Below are 19,641 nucleotides of genomic sequence, written 5' to 3'. Positions count from 1 at the left end.
GAGACTATGGTTCACTTTGAATGTACTATGAAATTGTTTTGCCTACATGAGCTAGCATAACAAAACCTGTAGTTTAAATAGAGATTCAATTGAGGCAGATAATAGCACTGATTTAAAAGCAAACATATCCCTTTTCAATCTTTAATATCCAATAGCAAATAAGAAACTGTAGGACCTTGCAAACTTTCCTCTCTGCCTTCTCTGTCTCTTTGACCCAAGATAAATTTCAATTACATAAACTCTATTTCCTGTTGCTAATCACCTACTCCACTCAGTATTCTTTAAATAGTCATTAAAGCTGTGATGAGATCTCTGTCATTTCTGAAACTAAGAGAAAATTTGGAGCAGCCCATTAACAGAACAGGAAATTCCCTAATATCCTCAGGATATGTATAGAAACCCATCACAATTAAATAGAAGAGGAGCTAACATCTCCTGGGGATATTTATTAAATAAACTTGCCTAAATACTTCTGACAAATACATTATCTTTGCAAAAGAGTGTAATCACCAAGATCCGTTTATCCAATTAACTGACCCTCAAATATCCTAATTTTTCTTTAGAAACTCCTCTATGATAATGAATTCACTAATAACAAAACCAGCTTGCTAAAATGGGTACCAAGAAAATCAACCCATTTGTGCATCTTTTGTATTTCCTATGTTAGATAAAAGCATTCAGAGAAAAAAAAAAAGCTATAATTCCACTCTCTAACACTGAATAAAGTAATTTTCCTAAACAATTTTTTAAGGAAAATGAAAAATATTATTTACTCCATTGTCATTTGTGGCAGTAGCAATCGAATGACTGATGGAAATAAATGTTAAACAGCATGAATTATATTTATAAAAGACAGGAAATTTGAACTTTTTCCTTTAATGTAGTAAAAAGAATAAAATACCATTATTCCAAATAAACAAACAACAATGATCTCATAAAAGGGAGAGGGCAACCTTTAAACTGTCTATCCATAAAACCAAGGCTTGCTAGAACACAACTTCCTCTGTACTGGAATTCAGCAAAACGGAGGCTCCTTCAAGGAGCATTAGACATCAAACTACTTGACATACCTTTTGATGTCAGGGGCTTTCAATTTAATCTCTCATTAATTTCTTCTTTTCTATACAGAGCTCCTCTTTCCCCCAATCCAGGCTGATCTATATATATGATTCTCTTCCAAGCATTCTTCTTTCTTCCTTCTGTACCATTTGTTCATGGCTTGCTCCTGTGTTTAGAATACTCTCCCTGACTTCTCCTTGGCCCATTTAAATTCTAAGAGGCAGTCCTAGAGAACGAGAAGAACAAAGATTTTGAAATTTGAAAGAGGTGGGTTTGAATCCAAGTTCTACCTCATACTAGCTGTGCAACAACAGAAAGTGTTAAAAATACGATAACAGGCCCAAAATGGAGTCACTTATGCTAAGCCCCAGGTCACTAAATTTATGCTTAATTACAGTTTCAGCTCTCTCAGAAATGGATTCTTAAATCAGTCAGTCAGGAATGACCTGATCAGCACTACTTAGGTCATCTGCCCGACGACCCCTACCATCCCCTAAAGGAAAGTCACCTTGCAAAGACTAACCCTCTTTTTTTTCCTGTACGACTTCCTTGTTCCTGCTGCCTTCTGCCTCTAAAAGTCTTTCATTGTACCCAGCTCTTTGGAGCGCCTCTCTATCTGCTAGATTGAATGCTTCCTGATTTGTGAACAGATGAATAAAGCCAATAAGATTTAAAATTTACTGAGTTGAATTTTGCTTTTTAGCAGAAAGAAGCTTCAAGTTCAGTTTTGTCATTTGTAAACTGGCAAAGTATCATCTATCTCATGGGATGGATCTGAGGGTTAAATGACAGAACTGAATGATATAAAAAAGCCCACGGCACTGAAAGTTTTCCATAAATCCTAACCCCTCTATAGGATTTTCGTAGCAGTTTTGTAGCAATTTCCACAGAGATCTCTCCTTTAGACATCCCACACCAAGCCTGTCTCTCATTTGGCCCTTTTTGCGGGCCTGGTGTAGTTAGTCAACTTTTAAAGTTCACTGTAAACCAGTTACTAAACACTAAGAGTCATGCTCACTGTCAGATGCTGGTGAAGATAGAAAAAAAAATCGGCAGGAATCTTATGATCTATGTTGAATGAGGGTCTAGTAATTTGGGCTCTGCACAGCTGAAAAAACCAGCTACATCTTAGCTCAAATTAAAGCAGTTATAAAGGGTGGCTCTGATGAGGTAGTTTTAGTAGAAGATAAGCCTGTGGCCCTAAGATTTTCTCCCGCTAGATATTTCTGTCAGTCAGTAACAAAGATCAGATTTTAGAGACTGCCTTATTTCCGAAGCCTATTCTTTCAAATTCTAAAGGAAGCCAAAATGAAGTTGAGAAAAGATGGAGATTAGAAAGGCAAGAGGCTAGTAAACAAAAGTCCTCAGGCTCAAAATTTCTTCTTGAAATCTTACTTCTGGAGACTAGCACAAGAAATTTTCTATAAGCGAAGAAACCATAAGCCTGACCTAGAAACACCTGTGATTATTTCAGCTCCAAACCCCACTAGCAGGAAACAGGTTGAAAAAGGTGTAGCCTTGGGGAGGGCAAACTTCCCTTTCTTTCTCACTTTTGATGTGATCACAGAGAATAAGAACGAAGAAACTCCTGGAAGTAAAATCAGGGATGCAGGAATCAGGGGCTGCCAGGTGGACTTCCCCAGGCCAGAAACTACGCCCTTTTCTGGGCAGGAGTCATCTCAGTTTCTGCCCAGTGGGAGTTGATAATTCCTATGGACCAGAGATTACTGTGCATTCCCTATTCTTCTCTCACTCTCTTTTTTTTTTTTGAGGAAGATTAGCCCTGAGCTAACATCTGCTGCCAATCCTCCTTTTTTTGCTGAGGAAGACTGGCCCTGAGCTAATATCTGTGCCCATCTTCCTCTACTTTATATGTGGGACTCCCACCATAGCATGGCTTGATAAGCAACGTGTAGGTCTGTGCCTGGGACCCGAATTGGTAAACCCTGGGCCACCAAAGCAGAGAACATGACCTTAACCACTACACCACTGGGCCAGCCCCCATTCTTCCCTATTTTTGAGGAAAGTTCTTATTTCTTTATTGTTTTTAAAATTATAGTTATTCTGTTCTGATGACATCTCCAGGTGTTGGTTTGTGAATATGCATGTTTACATTGTGATGGGGAACATACTACTCTCCTTTTACTTCATACTTTCCTGATCAGGAGAATCAACATGTGGAACTTATGGAGAAGACTGTCTCTCAGAGAGCCTAGACTTTGAGCTGGGTGCAGTAACTGGCTGGAATTTTGTGGTTGTTTTCCTTGGGCAAGAGGTGGATGTATTTTACCTAAGAAAAGAAAGGTGCATATCAGATATTTTGGTGGTCTAGGGGGCAATTTACGGCAAAAACTGCTAGTTGTTCCCTGATATGCATTCTCCTTACTTTGATTATTTATTTTTATTAATATTATTATTTTTGCATTGGAAACTTGATTTTTTATATTTCCCAGCTTCCTTTGAAGCTAGTAGAAGTGAAGTGTGCATTTCGGCTACACTCTTAAAAGGAAAGGACACATTCACTTCTCCTGGTGTTTTTCTTCCCCTTGGCTAGAATGTGGACACGGTGGTGGTAAGCCATCTTAGGCTATGTGGAAGAGGGAAAAACTCTTAGTTTGAGGAAACCAAAGAAGGAATCTGGGTTCCTGACAATCTTGGCATTATCATATTGTAGGGGAGGAAGACAATTCCTCTACCCTTTAGGTCCTTCTGGCTGGTCTAAGAATTAAATTGACATGAGACAGAATAACAGGAGAAAATCCAGCAAAACCTTATGACAAACCCAGGAAAACTGAGCAACTCACCAGAATGGCCAAAGCTGCTAGCTTAAATACCATCTTCAGCTAAAGACAAAGGAGGATGTTGGGTGTAGTGGTTTGGGACTTCAAAGAGGAGGAAGGCAATTCACATGGAGATGGAGAAGCAAATATTTGGTAGACAGAACTTTGATAAGAATGGGCTTAGCAAGGACCCTTGAAGTCTACTGATACCCAGAGTCATCTATGGTGACAGCCTGTCCTGGGGACAGGACTTCTATCTTAAATTCTTTTAGGCAGTTGGGGGAAGGTCAAAGTTTCTTTCAGAGTCTCTTATCCTTAAAAATAATCAAAGCAAAGGGATACATTTTGGGGTGGCAAATTCTGATCCCCCACAATATCATAAGAAAAGATAATATCATATGACATCTAGACTGCCATGAGAGAGGGAGAGGAGAAGGGGGAGGAAGAGAGAGAAGAGATCTATCTTTCAAAACTCTTGTCATCTTTAGTATATAAAATCATGGATTGGGTTAGTTCACTTAGGCCAGTGATTCTCAATGAGAGATGATGTTGGCCCCCATGGGACTTGTGGCAAGATTTGGAGACATTTTTGTTTGTCAGGGGGCTGAATGTTACTGACTTCAGGTGGGTAGAGGCCAACGACGTTGCTAAACATCTTACAATGAACAAGAGAGTCCGCCAAACAAAGAATTATTGAGTCTAAAACGTTGGTAGAGCAGAGTTTGAGAAACCCTGACTTGTGGCAAGTGTTGATAAAATTGAGAAGAGGTCCAAAGACTGAAATAAATGATCAGTCAGCCTAGAGCATAAAGCAATGACAGAAAAAAAGTGGAAATTAGGCAGGTCTAAATTGTTAAGGTTCTTGTAAGCCAGGTGAAGAAGGTTAGACTTTATACTGAGGGCAATTAGAAATCAGGATCGAAGCAGGATCTTAACATGATGGGATTTGCAATTTTTTTTTTTTTTGCTGAGGATTATTCTTCCTGAGCTAACATCTGTTGCCAATCTTCCTCTTTTTATGTGTGAGCCACGGTGACAGCATGGCCACTGATGAATGAGTGGTGTAGGTCCATGTCAGGGAACTGAAGCCAGGCCACCAAAGTGGGGGCCATGGAAGCGGAGCAAGCCAAACTTAACACCAGGCCACCAGGGCTGGCCCAGGATTTGCATTTTAATGAAATAAACTTGGCTCCAATGTGCAGAGTGACCTGGAATGGAATGAGCTGGTCTGGGGCCGTTTAGCCCAAGTTGAGAGAGAGTGTTCCTGGGGTAGTGCAGTAGGAAAGGAGAAAGCAGTAGACAGATTCAGGAGATTTTAGAGGGAGAAGCAAAGTATCTGGTGACTGTTTTGACACGATGGTGAAGAAGAGAGAGTGTTCAGAGCTCACTGTGTTTCCATCTTTGGACAAGAGGCACAGAGGTGGCACTCATTGAGAAAAGGATTGTTTCTGTGTCTTGTATATTTTCTCCAGCGTAGAGGAGACACCGGCCGTGAGGCAAGGACTTAACCATAAACTCATAGAAATTGTCACCAGACTCCTACAGGTACTTAGAATTGAGGGGGAAGGCATTATTTTTCATATTTAGTGGAAGATGGAAATAGAAGTCATCTCTGGAGAACAAACATCAGGAACTAAGGTCCTAGTAAATAAGCCCAGGTAAACTTTGTCACAAGGTGACAATTTTCTATTGTATCAAGAATATTCTGCCGCGTTGAGGGTGGTGTCAGAGTGGAGTATTTCACTAGTTACATTCTCCCTTGTCTTTGGAATTAAAATAGAAGTAAGAAGTACCACCAGTGCTGAGGGTTTCTTGCATCTGAGTTGCAGGAGTTAAATACATCTACCAACAGTAGGCATCTTTCTCAAGGTCTCCAAGTGCCTCTATATCAATGACAGAATCAACGTCAAATTTGAGAGTTATACTTACAAGAAGATTTCTTACGATAAAACTAAAAAAATATGGATGAGCTGACTCAGGAAATTCAAAATGTTAGTCCTAGTTTCAGGATACATATTAAGGATTTATAAATGCTAAATGCATTAGGTACACGTAAAAAGTTTTCTTGTAAAAATGAAAATTCATACTTGAAGTCTATGATAAATTTTCAGGCCTTATTAGGATCTCTCAGAACAACAAATCATTAATTCATTATTCCTAAGACCATGAAAAAAAAACTAGATAAGATAGAATTAAAAAAAACCTCACTAAGGAATTTTTATTTTATTAAATCAAAATTTAAAGCCATTTAAAAATTATTTAAATGATTTGGTATAAATATAAGAGAAATCACAACCTAAAAATTGTGATTTTGAAGTCTAAATAATTAAATAGTGATATTCCAATGTGAATTTAATATTATACAACTAATCCATAAACAGCTGATCTCAGAATGTGTAACAATTTTTTCTACTGTTTATTTGACATGCTGCTACCACTACTAGTTTTCTAAGAGGGAGGTAAAAAACCACAAAATCGAAAAACTCTAGAACAGATTATTTTTGAAAATGCACTACATATACTTCAGGATTTCAAGAGCTTAGAAATAATTTTTCTTTGTTTGGCTAATATTTTGAATTAAATTTTCACTGATACGGTACCTCTAGAAAAATGAAAAGCTTAGGACCTACACATATGAATATTTCATCAGCGTTTAATATATGCTAACAAGTTTACTTGAATACCTTTTTATTACAAATTTATTCTTTTTTTTTTTTTTTAAAGATTTTATTTTTTTCCTTTTTCTCCCCAAAGACCCCCGGTACATAGTTGTATATTCTTTGTTGTGGGTCCTTCTAGTTGTGGCATGTGGGACGCTACCTCAGCGTGGTTTGATGAGCAGTGCCATGTCCGCACCCAGGATTCGAACCAACGAAACACTGGGCCGCCTGCAGCGGAGAGCACGAACTTAACCACTCGGCCACGGGGCCAGCCCCACAAATTTATTCTTTAATATAGTCTTGTATTAAAAATGTTTCATCCAATAACACACTGGAATTCAGAGTTGTTCTTTTTGGTAGGTTGAAAATACAAAAACTTATTTGCTCCCTCTGCTGGAGAGATGGGTGTTAATTTAAAGCGATAATAGAATCTTGAACTCTGGAAAGCAATGTGTTTGTTTTATTTCTTAAACCCAAGAAGTGGCTCAGTAAGCAAACATAATGGCATCTAGAGAGGCAGAAATAAGGCACATTTAGTAAGGTACATTCTGTTTTAAAGACTAAAATAAAAAATATTCACTTTTGGGAAAGGTTAAGTTAAGAATGAAGATTTAAATGTTTGTTTCTAAAGCTCACTTTAGTGTGTTTTGTACAGATTCACTTCCTAGATTTACCTGTCTAGTTATAAAGATAGAGAGACCTGTTTTGTGGTCCTTTACAGATGATGTGGACTCTTGAGTATTCTATTTTTATAAGATAAATATCCAAGCAAATAAAACAGCAGATCTCGTATGGCATTAACGTTTAAAATTTTAATTTTTCTCTTCTCCTCATTCCTCAAGTAATCTTTGACCACACATCCTGCTGCAATTATTATGAAAGTGTACTGGCAAGTCTGACAGTACGTCAGCTTATGAATATAATAACAATACTAATGTTTAAAGTTTCTTGTGCCCTAAGTGCTAGTAATTCTGCTCGATTCTTTATGTGAATAATCTTATTTAGTCATTTCTCAAATATATGAGCATTGGCATTAAAACTATCCCCATTTTACAGATGAAAAAACTGAGAACTAATAAATAAGCAACTTGTCTGAGGTCAACGACCTAATAAATGACCAAGGCAGGATGTTAAACTAAGCTGTCTGACTCCAGACTGGAACCTACACATTCAACCACTACAGCGTTTGAATGATGTCTATAGTAAAGTGTCACATGCAAATTGTATGACTATTTACAAATGAATAAAAACTTATATATGTTACTACAAAGCTTCCATTTCTTCCTTCCAGACATTGCATTAATGCAAGTTGCCCATGAAATGGAAATTTCTAGGAGACATTGCTCTCTCACACTGGTGCAGTGAAGACAACCTGATGAGGCTTTATGGGGGAATGAGTGGCACATTGGGCTTCCTGGTTAAGAAGTGTGCATTTGAGTGCTGATTCTCTGTGTCAAAAGGTCAAAGTTTTCTCAGGTCTTCTCACTGTTAAAATGGATGTGCCTCTTGCAGGGTAGTCATAATAATAAATTTGAAAAGATCTGCCATGATGCGCTGAGCCTTACAATGTGGAATAATATGCTCTATAAATATTCAGTGAAAAACCTATCAACCCCAAAGCCGACTTGATGTGTAGCTATACTCTTGTGCATCACATATGGTAATGGAATAGAAAATTACCTGAAAAAAAATCTTTTACATTGTTAGAAGATTCAATTCAATGCCCCAAAGCTGAAGAATTTTGAATTAGAATGTTAACATCTTATTTAATGGTTTGAATACTGACTTCTCACCAATTTAAAGGAAATGTAAAAACGCATCTGCTGCTTTTTGATATAGTCAAACTGCAATGCAGGATCATTGAATCTACTGCTACTTGAATGAGTCAATATTTTCTAAATAACTTAGCTGATGATTGCTGATTAATTGATTGATTTGACCAGCTATATATCTGATTATGAATGACTCAAAGGCCTGTTATATTGAATAAAAATAATGCTAAGCAATGGTACAGAAATTTTGATTGTGACCATGCCACACATATTTTAAGATATAAAAACTGTGATAGTTAAATTGACTAATTAGTTAATTATAAACCACTTGAGAGAGGAAGATGGGCATGGATGTTAGCTCAGGCGCAGTCTTCCTCAGTAAAAAGAGGAGGATTGGCGGCAGATGTTAGCTCAGGGCTAATCTTCCTCAAAAAAAGGAAAAAAAAAACATTTGAGGTCTATACTTCCAAAGTTAGCTGGGTGACAAAAAATTATCCACTGAATTTTGTACTCCACTGACACATCTTAAAAAACATAAAACCAATTCCTCAACCAGAAAATAGTAATTCTATTTCTAACACCCCAAAATCTCCAACACAGTGTGATAACATTGCACAGAAAAATTTCTTTAGGAGAAATTGCACTAGTGATATTAAGAATCCTTCAAATGGCCCAGTGGGCATCAGATATGTCTGCCACGTCTCTTCACCAAACTGGAGCTGGAAAAGAAGAGAAAAATAGTTCTGCCACATTGTTGCAGAGAGGGCTATGTTAATGGCCATAAGAGGCATGTCCAGGGCCATTGAGAAAAAATACATGTGGGAAGTATTTCAGAAGTCCCATAACAGAGGCTGCTGTCAGAGGCAAAACAATCTATATTGCTGGTAATGTGATTCTAGTTTTATTTTACAACCAGTGTGGCCTGAGAAAATACAAGTGTATTTGTACGTGTTACATTGCACATGAGAAAATTAGGGCCAAAGAGGTTGTAACTTTTTCAGTAATATCACCACTTTTATTGGGAAAAATAAACTGCAAATGCTATTTTAGAAAAATATTTTTTCAATATAGTGAATGTCATAGTTGAAAACAGTCTAGAGTTACAGATGTCGGATCAATTCAAAGAGGCTATGCTTGTGAAGAAGAAATAAACTAGGAGCTGATTAAAGAAATTATGAGTCATTCATACAGTGGAATTCTATGTAGCTATTAAAAAGAAAGCGGCAAGTACATTCAAAAACACTATACAAAAATCAAAGTGGAATTCTAAAATATGTTCAGGTAAGCCACAAGAAGACAGGAAAAAGAAATTAGAGACAACAAACAGAAAAGAAAAAAATAAAACAAAATGGCAGGCAAATTCTAACATACTAATAATTTCACTACTATAAATGGTTTAAACACACTAATTAAAATCAGAGTTTGACAGAGTGAATAAAAAATTATAGAATTATATTCTGTCTGCAAGAAATTCCCTTAAAATATAAAGATATAAATAGATTGAAAGTAGACAATGGAAAAACATATATCATGCAATCATTAACCAAAAGAAAGCAGGAGGGACTGTGTTAATTTCAGATAAAATAGACTTCAGAGCAAAGAATTTGACCAGAGAGAAAAAAAGGAACTTTATGTAATGATAAAGGGGTCAATCCACAAAGAAGGCAGAGCACTGGGAAATGTGCGTGCATTAGACAATCAGCTTCGTATCCTAAACCTCCTGCTTGATAGCAATGTTTTTGTACAATTAAAGAGATCAGCTATTTAAAATATCATAATGATCACTAATTCTCTACATTTATAATATCAATTTTATATTTTCCTTGGCCTTTCAAGGTATTCAGCATTGACATTTTCCCATTCCAGAACAATTCTAACAACCTTCTCCAGTACAGAGTCACTAGTTGAGCAGATAGATACTTTCATTGGTGAAGTTGTTAAAGGTTTAAATTATTAACACATGTAAGGAAAGGTGTATAGTGTATTTTGAGAAGCTAAATGAAAGAGAGAGAGAGACTTTTCTTTCCTAACACCTTTGTTCATATATAGATTAGCTGCACACCAATAATACTATGGAACAAACTATCTCAACACTTGATGACTTAAAACAACAATCAGTTATTTACAAAGATCTGTAGGCTTGGCTACAAAGGTCAGGAGACTCGGCTGGATTTAGGCTGCCTCAGGTGAGCACCTCTTCTTCAGTCAAGGGCGGCTAGAGTAACTTTGCTTCTAACGACAGGTCTGTAGTTTTGTCTGGGATGGCTCTGCTCACGTGTCTTTCACCCTCCTTGGACTAGCTGGCTAGTTAGGGCATGCTCCTCACATGGAGATGGCAGAGGCACAAGAGAACAAGAGAAAGATATGAGGTATCTTAAGGTCTAGTCTCGGAACTGGCACCCTGTCCCTTCTGCTCGTATGCCATTAGGCCAAGCAAGTTATATGGCCAAGTCCAAGCATAAGGGGCAGGTGAATATACTCCACTTTTGGAGGAACTGTAAACTCCCTTAGCAAAGGGTGTAAATATGGGGAAGAGTGAAGAACGGGGGTCAATGGTGAAATTTAGTAAGACTGTTACCTGTGCTATCAATCCCTTTCCCCAAACAACACACACAGATACAAACACACACACATACACACACACACACAAACACACACATACACACAGCATGAAGGATGATGGCATTGAATTGTATGCTATTTTTGTTTGCTACACACTTCAAAAAGACAGACACAAGGGGGAAAGGATGGGTAGTGGTAGGGGCTAAGCCATCTGGTAGTAAGAGAAACTTTGTATGATATGCCTGGAATTTCCCTTGTCCACTTGGTCAATGAGTGTGTATAATCCTTCTCTATTTTTCTTTCTCTATTGAGGTTGTCCTAAAATCATGGAATGATTAAGCTAGAAGAATCCAGACACTTTAAAAATGATCCAATCTAAAAATATTCAATCTGTGCTCCTTGTGACTCTTGGGTTATAAAGTAGGAGGAAGATATTTGAGGGCCCTTCCCAGTACTTAATAAGAAGAGTTCTGTTTTAGTTGCTTTGTCTAGTGATCTCTCATGTAATGTTTCATGACATAAAATGGTTGGAACATCTTTGACTTACTAAAATTATCCCCTTTTTAACAGAGAAGTAAACCAAGGCACTATCGCTTAAAACATTTAAAAAAATGTGTCAGGTTTCACCTTCCTGACTTCAGTTGCTGTATTAGTTTTGCTACATAACAAATTACCACAGACTTATGGCTTACAGTAACACTCATTATGTCAAAGCGTCTGTGGGGAAGAAGTCCAGGGGTAGCTTAGCTGGGTCCTCTGCAAGGCTGCAATAAATGGGTCGTCCAAGGTTGTATTCTCATCTGGATGCTCACCTGGAGAAAGTTCTGCTTCCAAGCTCACTCAGGTTATGACAAAATTCACTTCTTTATGGCAGTAGGATTCAGGCCAGTGTGCTTTTTCAAAGCCAACAATAGACAAAGAAGGACTTGGCAAGACAGGTCACATTTCCCACATTCCAAGTCACAGTTTCTGCCCACACTCAGAGAAGGGGATTACTCAAAGGCATGAAGACTGGAAGGTGGGATTAAGGAAGCCATCTTAAAAGTAAAAGTACAGTATTGTTTCACCTGTCAAAATATTAGTAGGCCAGAAGGACACTATGGTGGTTTTAAAATATGTCTATAAATTTTTTGATGTTCTTTCCTTCAACTCCTCTCCCTTGAATTTGGACTAGACTGAGTGACTCATTTCTAACAAGTAAAACATGGTAGAAGTGATGGTGTGTGATTCTGAGACAAAAGGCATTGTGATCTTCTCTTTGCTTTCTTTCTCAGATTACTTCTGGGGGAAAGCAGCTGCTGTGTCACAAAAACATAAAGCAGTCCTGTGCAGCAGTACACGTGGCAATGGACTGAGGGGTGCTGTCAAAAGCCAGCAAGTGTTATTGAGCCTGAAGTGAGTTCGCTCACCCGTTGCGCAGCAAGCCAATCTCTGACACCGGTTGTGGTGGAAGAAAGTAGGAGTTTTATTTTTGCACAGCGCTGAACAAGGAGAGAGGGCAGCCAATGCTGAAATCCCAAACTCCCAGAAAAGCTAAACGGAAGGATTTTTATTCGGGGTTTTAGGTAGGGGAGGGGGAGCATATGGCCTTGCTGATTGGAGCTTTCCCACCAACCTGTCTTCAGTCTTGAGACTACTTGCAGAGAGGAGGAAGCCTGTGACCTTGCTGGTCATCAGCTTTCCCACCAGCCCGTATCTCTTTGAGGGGGCGGGGGGATAGTCCAGGTGCTTGTCCTTGACAGTGTCTATCTCCATGGAGGATGGTGGATTCTGGAGCCAGGAAGCCAGAGAGTAAGCAGGGAATGAGTGTTTTGGTTTTAACCCCACATATGCTGGGTTTAATGCGGGGAAACTGATATCAGGGTCTATATCACAAGGGGTTTCTGCCAACAGCTATGTGAGTGTTGACCTTTGCTAACAGTCATATGAGTCAGCCATTTTAGAAGAGGATTGTGGGCCCCACTTAAGACATTATTAGATTTCTGTAGCACTAGCCAATATTACCTCATCAGAAAAGCTGAGCCAGACCCCTCAGCTAAGCCACTCCCAAATTCCTGAGCCACCAAAACTGAAAGATTCATACCTTTTATCACTTAACATCACTAAGTTTTGGAGTAATTTGTTATTCAGCAATAGATAAGTAATATAGACACAAAGTATTTTATTGTCTGGTTTCATATCCATCAAGGAACCTCCCTATTATAGGTTATGGGGAACTCTGTTTCTGATAGATTTCTTATGTTTATGAAAATCCTCTAAAAATTTTCTGTTTTATTTTTCCCCTTAAGTGACACCAACGCAAGATGGAAATGTCCACTTTTGTTAACATCTAAGAATTCTTTGTAGGAAAAAAAATGTCCGCATCATGTCCTAAAGCATTGATGGCAGGGTAATTTCCCCTGGGGGAGGCTATGCTTTCCTTAACATTCAAATTTCAGATTTTACTTTAACCTTTTGTGTTCCTCCATATTCTAAAGAGTGTATGCTGCATATGGATCAGCACATTTTTTGCAGAGAAATATTCCAAAGATAAAGCAAGAAAGATGAGAACACTTATTCTTGGACTGTTCCAGCTGAGTGAAGCCTGAGTGCCAACGCAAATGAATTTTCTCAAAGACTTTACTCAGAGACAACAGTCAAAAGATAAAATCTTCATAGGGAACTAGAACCCTAACAAACTTCAAAGAAGTGTGTGCCATTGACAAAGAGCCTGAGGACTGTCCCTCCCTCCAGCTATGAGCACAAGAGCAGAACAGAAAAGTTCATCAAGTTGAATTGGTTTTCTTTCCCCTTTCTCTTCTTCTTCTTTCTTCTTCTACCCAAAGCCCCCCAGCACATAGCTGTATATTGTAGGTCCTTCTGGTTGTGCTGTATGGGATGCCACCTCAGCACGGCTTGATGAGCAGTGCTAGGTCTGCGTCCAGGATCTGAACTGGTGAAGCCCTGGGCCACCGAAACAGAGCGTGTGAACTCAACCAGTTGACCACGGGGCCAGCCCTGAACTGGTTCTCTTAATGGGACTGAAATAATATGATCTAAGTAAAAAAAAAATAAACTCTTTGTTAGGGCTGAAGTTAAAAGGGCAATTCTTTGTGGTTATCAAAATAACTGGTTTTACAGCTGGATGTTAGCACCAGGTAGCAATTATTCTTCACTTCTTTACTACTCTTATCCTTCTTGTTTCCCTTTTTATCTTCTATGCATTTCATTTTTACAGTTAAGAGCTGATTAAGCTGTGATAGAATATTTTCCCTTTTCTGCTTCAAAAATTATCCTAGAATACCCTTTCCCCAAACTCATCTATTTCACAAATAGCCTTAATATTTTTCCTTTGGTATTGGTGTTTTAGTGGTCAAATTGAAGTGAACTAACGTATATTCCATGTTGGAAGAAGCAAAATACCTATTTGTTTAATTTAATCTACACTAAATTGTGATATTTGTACCTTAAATGGGGTAAATTGAACAAGGCCTGGATTTAATTTATCAAGTATACTAAAGTAGGTAAATAACAGGATGGAGCCTGATGCATCAGAGTTGGAAGTATAATGAGATCAGTAGGAAAGCCCTCCATAAGAATTACTTGGGGCGTAGGAGAATCCAGGCATAGCAATTATACTTAGCAAGAAGAAGCAGTTCTAGAGAGTGTAAAGCAATTAGTCAGATTTACAGTCTTAAAGTAGAGAAGAGAAAATTACTTAAGTTAAACTAAGAAGCATCCTAAATCATCATTACACTGTATCGATCTCAGTTGAAAGCGATTGGCTAGAAATGCTTGGTTTATCTTTACCATTAAATATTTCCATAGTATTTGACTAGCACCAAGAATACATAGGCCAGCATCTGAACTACAGTAAATTCTAAGCACATAGGCTTTTGCAATGTGTGCATGTCTTTTAGAAGAAGACACTCAGAACATTTAGGACAGTCGATGGTGATCTATATGCTAGTTGTATTTTTTAACATTCCTGCCAATACACCAAAGTAGAAGATGGGCATGAAGATGGAAGTGTACATGGCAGTGATTTTAAGTGAGAAATAGGCTGCACTATTTTAATTGTTGGTTTTATATCAAAACACGTCATTGTCCATTTACTTATTGAATGGTCCTGAATATTTCTGACCAAGTTTATTTTCTAGAAAGATTTAATGTTCCTAAAAATAATATAAAAGAGATTTTGAAATACTATTGCTATGTTGAAGTATCTACTATGTAGTCAGTAGAACAACTGAGAAATATTTTCCAGTGACTTGTATGACTACACTTGAAAAATTTCAAACTGTTCATATTAGAGGCATTTGATCCATTCAATGAAAATTTTGGATCAGGGAGAGGCACATAAAGTCACTCCTATTTGCTGCTGAAATCTACCCTTGAATTTGTCTTAGCACCACTTGGAAAATTAAGTACTCAAATGTCAACTGCATAGTTCTATCAATGGGCTAAAAATTAGAGAGAGTCATTTCCCACGAAGAGGAGTAGACTGGTTATTATTTCTACCAATTCTCTATTAAGCTCATGATTTAAAGAGAAAAGAGAAAAAAACGAGTGAGATGGTCTAGTAGCATCAGTAGGCAGATGGATGGTGTGTGTGGGTGTGTTTGCTTGCATGCATTTTGGTTCTTTAAGATCTTGCAGCTATCAAAATTGGTCGAGTTATATACACATACACAGAATGGCCAGATGACCAAAGCTATAGACTACCTGAATTTCCCTTTCTAGAATTAACCATTAAAATTCTTTTCTAAAAGAAGAAGTGAGGTAACTAGTATTTAGACTATACCAGAGGCTGTGACGGTAGCTTTTTACACATTAATGAATTTAATCCTGAGCAATTCCTAAATTATGATGTTGAACTTTCTGTTTACCAGGATAATAAATTATTCTAATATTGAGGCTTTGGGAAAACTACAGAGTGAAAAAAGGGCTGTGTTTATTGGCTTTAACATGGGTCAGTCGAAAAACTACCCACCCTAACATGCCTATAAGTGTTAAGAAGGGTAAAAAAAAAAGCTATGGTCCCTGTAGAGTCTCTCTCCACCCTTACCATTTCCCTTAACTTGATGGTTGGTGGAGAAGGAAAACCTGAGTTTGAAAACCTTCCAAGATTTGATTCTTTATATTGCTAAACATGGACACCAGAGTTTCCACCTTCTTTGTTTAGTACTTTTTGTATTTATGTTTGCAAAACACTTTACTGAGTTTTTATTTATGCAAAAGGAAGATATCAGGAAGAATAAGAAAAATGCAGGAGCCAGCCCAATGGCTGAGGGGTTAAATTCACGTGTTCTGCCTCAGCAGCCCAGGATTCCTGGGTTTGGATCCTGGGCGTGGACCTACACACTGTTCATCAAGCCATGCTGTGGTGGCATCCCACATAGAAGAACTAGAATGACCTACCACTAGACTATACAACTATGTACTGGGGCTTTGGGGAGAAAAAGAAAAAAAGAAAACGCAGAGCCATCTTTCTTATGCATATCGATGCAAAAATCCTTAAAGTTATCCAATAGAATCCAGCAGCACAAGAAAAAACAATACATCATGACCAAGGAACCTTCTTTCCAGAAGTCTAAGGATGGTCAATTTTAGGCAACTTTTATCATACTAATAGACCAAATATGAACCAAAAGATCATTGTCCACAGATGTTGAGATAGCTTTATAGAAATCTCAACACCCATTCTTCATGGTGTGCTACATATATTGCACTTGCCCTTCCAGATCATTCTTCACCCTCCTCTGTGCCCCATGAGCTTGGCCTGCGTGGACTCCATCAAAGCACTGTTTCAATCTCTGGGATCTAGGTGGGTTCAGCCAATGGAGATGTACCACCCAGGAGGAGATCTTAGAGTGAGATCGGAGTCTATAGTTCCTGTTTTACTCTCTGAAGCATTGCTTCAGGCTGTGTCCCTCAAAGAATTGTCACTACTACTTTCAAGGTGCTTTTCTACCTGACTCTCTCCCTCTGAGTTCTGGTAAATGCATCAATCCCTTGTCCCTTCTATCTTGAGAATAATCCCAGGTTTACTGAAATATCCTTTGAGGTTCCTTGATAGTCCAGCCTCACTTTAATAAACAGTCTTTTTGTTAAAATAAAATTACCCTAATTTCAGTGTACTGTTTTTCTCTTATGATCTTGATTGGTTCAGATGGGAAATTTCCTTAGCATGATCAAACATTGTGGTCTATCAATAAAGTATATAAATAAAGAACAGATATATCTGGTCTTTGTCTAAGGTTTCTCACATAGAGCTACAAAAACCCTTGGACTCTCCTGAGTGATAGAAGTGTCTTTGTTATGCTAATGGGTGACTCATGGTGGACCCCTAGTTAGCTTCAAAGTGCCACTGGTCCCTAAAAGACCAAACACATGATTAGAAGGTTGAAGACTTTGAGGGAGTCTGACCTCTAGGAAGCAGAGTGGGGTTGGAGATTGAGTTCAAACACATGGTCAAGGTTTAATCAATCATGCTTAAGTTAGGAAACCCCAATAAGAAGCCCAGTGGAGCTTGCTGAATGGAGACTACATTGATATGCCCAGAGGGTGACATGCCCTGACTGCATGTGGAGATGGCATGGGAACTCTGCATTCCCTCCCAGAAGTCACCCTATGTGTATCCTTTATAATAAAATTGTATTCGTAAGTATAGCACTTTCCTGAGTTCTGTGAATCATTCTAGTGAATTATCCAATCTGAGGGGTTTATGGAAATCCTCCAATTTGTAGTTGGCTGGTTGGAAGTCCAGGTTGCCTGGCAATCTCCCCAAATGCAGCTGGCATCTGAAGTAAGGGCAGTCTTGAGGAAGCTGAAGCCCTTAATCTTGTAGGGTCTGATGCCAGCTCCAGGTAATGTCAGAATTGTATTGCAGTACATCCAGTTGGGGATGAACAGAACAAACATATACCGAATCAGAAGGCAGCATCACGTTTAATGGCAAAACTTCAAAAATATTTCCATTACAATTGAGATATCCACTATCATATTTGTATTTTAATTTCTGGCAATACAATTACTTAAGGCTATGGATTCTCACAGAGAAGAACATTGGTTTTGCTGAATCTTGTGAGTTCTGATATGTTTTATACTTATTATTTGTATAAATTCTTTAGTTTGGATTTTGATTTCTTCTTTGATCCAAGAGTTAATATTTTTCTTTTAATTTCAGATGTGTTTTGCTTTTGTTTTTAAAATTACTTTAAAAAATACGTTGTAGCTATGTTGCATTGTAAACAGAGAGCTTGTTTGGTACTATGTCCACTTTTGTGAACTATTAAGCTTTTTTTTGCAGATTAGTATTTATTTTTTTATAAAATATTCACAGACACATGGAAATAAGACACAGTTTCTGACTTCCTGATGTTGAAAAAGTTTTGTATTTATCAGGTAAGACATTGATTTGATCATTCAGTGCCCTAAAATCCTTAGTAATATTCCATTTCCTTGATTAATTGCAGCCTTTGAGGTCTGGGACAGATTCTCCTATTAATATTGTGTTTCTGTTACTTCTCACAGTATTTCCTGGAGGTTTTGCTTTATGGGTTTTGTTAATATATCATTTGATGCATAGAGATTGACTAAAGTTTTATTGTGCTTTGTATTCTTCATCATTGTAAAGCATTTTTCTCTGTTTGTGTAACGGTTTTGCCTTGATTAAATTTTCTTCATATTAATAGGGACTCCTGATGCTGATGATTCTCTTTTTAATATTTCTCCTTATTTTCTCTCCTTTTGTAATTGTGTTGTATTTCTTTAGTCATCTTACTTTTTTGGGGTTTTTTTTTTTGAGTTCATAAAAGTTTACATCATCTTGTCTGTCACCACATAAGCACTCCCCTGCACCCCCGTGCACACTCCCCGCTCTCCTTCTCCTGGTAACTACTGAACTGTTTTCTTTGCCCATGTGTCTGTTTCTATTCCACATATGAGTGAAATCATCTGGTGTTTGTCTTTCCCAGTCTGGCTTTTTTCACTTAGCATAATTTCCTCCAGGGCCGTCCATGTTGTTGCAAATGGGATGATTTTGTCTTTTTTTATGACTGAGTAGTATTCCATTGTATTTATATATATACCACATCTTCTTTATCCAATCATCAGTCGATGGGCACTTCGATTGTTTCCATGTCTTGGCTATTGTGAATAGTGTTGCAGTGAACATAGGGGTACATATGTTACTTTGGATTGTTGATTTCAGGTTTTTGGGTAGATACCCAGTAGTGGGATAGCTGGGTCATATGGTATTTCTACTTTTAGTTTTTTGAGGAATCTCCGTTCTGTTTTCCATAGTGGCTGCACCAGGTTGCATTCCAACCAGAAGTATATGAGGGTTCCCTTTTTTCAACATCCTCTTCAACATTTGTTATTTCTGGTATTAATGACTATGGCCATTTTAACAGGTGTGAGGTGGTATCTTAGTGTAGTTTTTATTTGTACTTATCTCATGATTACTGATGTTGAACATCTTTTCATGTGTTTTTTGGCCCTCTATATATCTTTGGAAAAATGTCTGTTCATATCCTCTGCCCATTTTTTGTTTGGGTTGTTTGTTTTTGTGTTGTTTAGTTGTGTGAGTTCCTCATATATTATGGAGAATAATCCCTTGTCAGATATATGATTTGTAAATATTTTCTCCTAATTGGTGGGTTGTCTTTTTGTTTTGATCCTAGTTTCTTTTGCCTTGCAGAAACTATTTAGTCTGATGAAGTCTCACTTGTTTATTTTTTCTTTTGTTTCCCTTGTCTGAGAAGATATGGTATTTGAAAAGATCCTCTTAAGTTTGATGTCAAAGAATGTACTACCTATATTATC

Source organism: Equus asinus, chromosome 11, assembly GCF_041296235.1.
Source record: "Equus asinus isolate D_3611 breed Donkey chromosome 11, EquAss-T2T_v2, whole genome shotgun sequence".
Classification (NCBI taxonomy): domain Eukaryota; kingdom Metazoa; phylum Chordata; class Mammalia; order Perissodactyla; family Equidae; genus Equus; species Equus asinus.
This window is presented reverse-complemented; position numbering follows the sequence as displayed.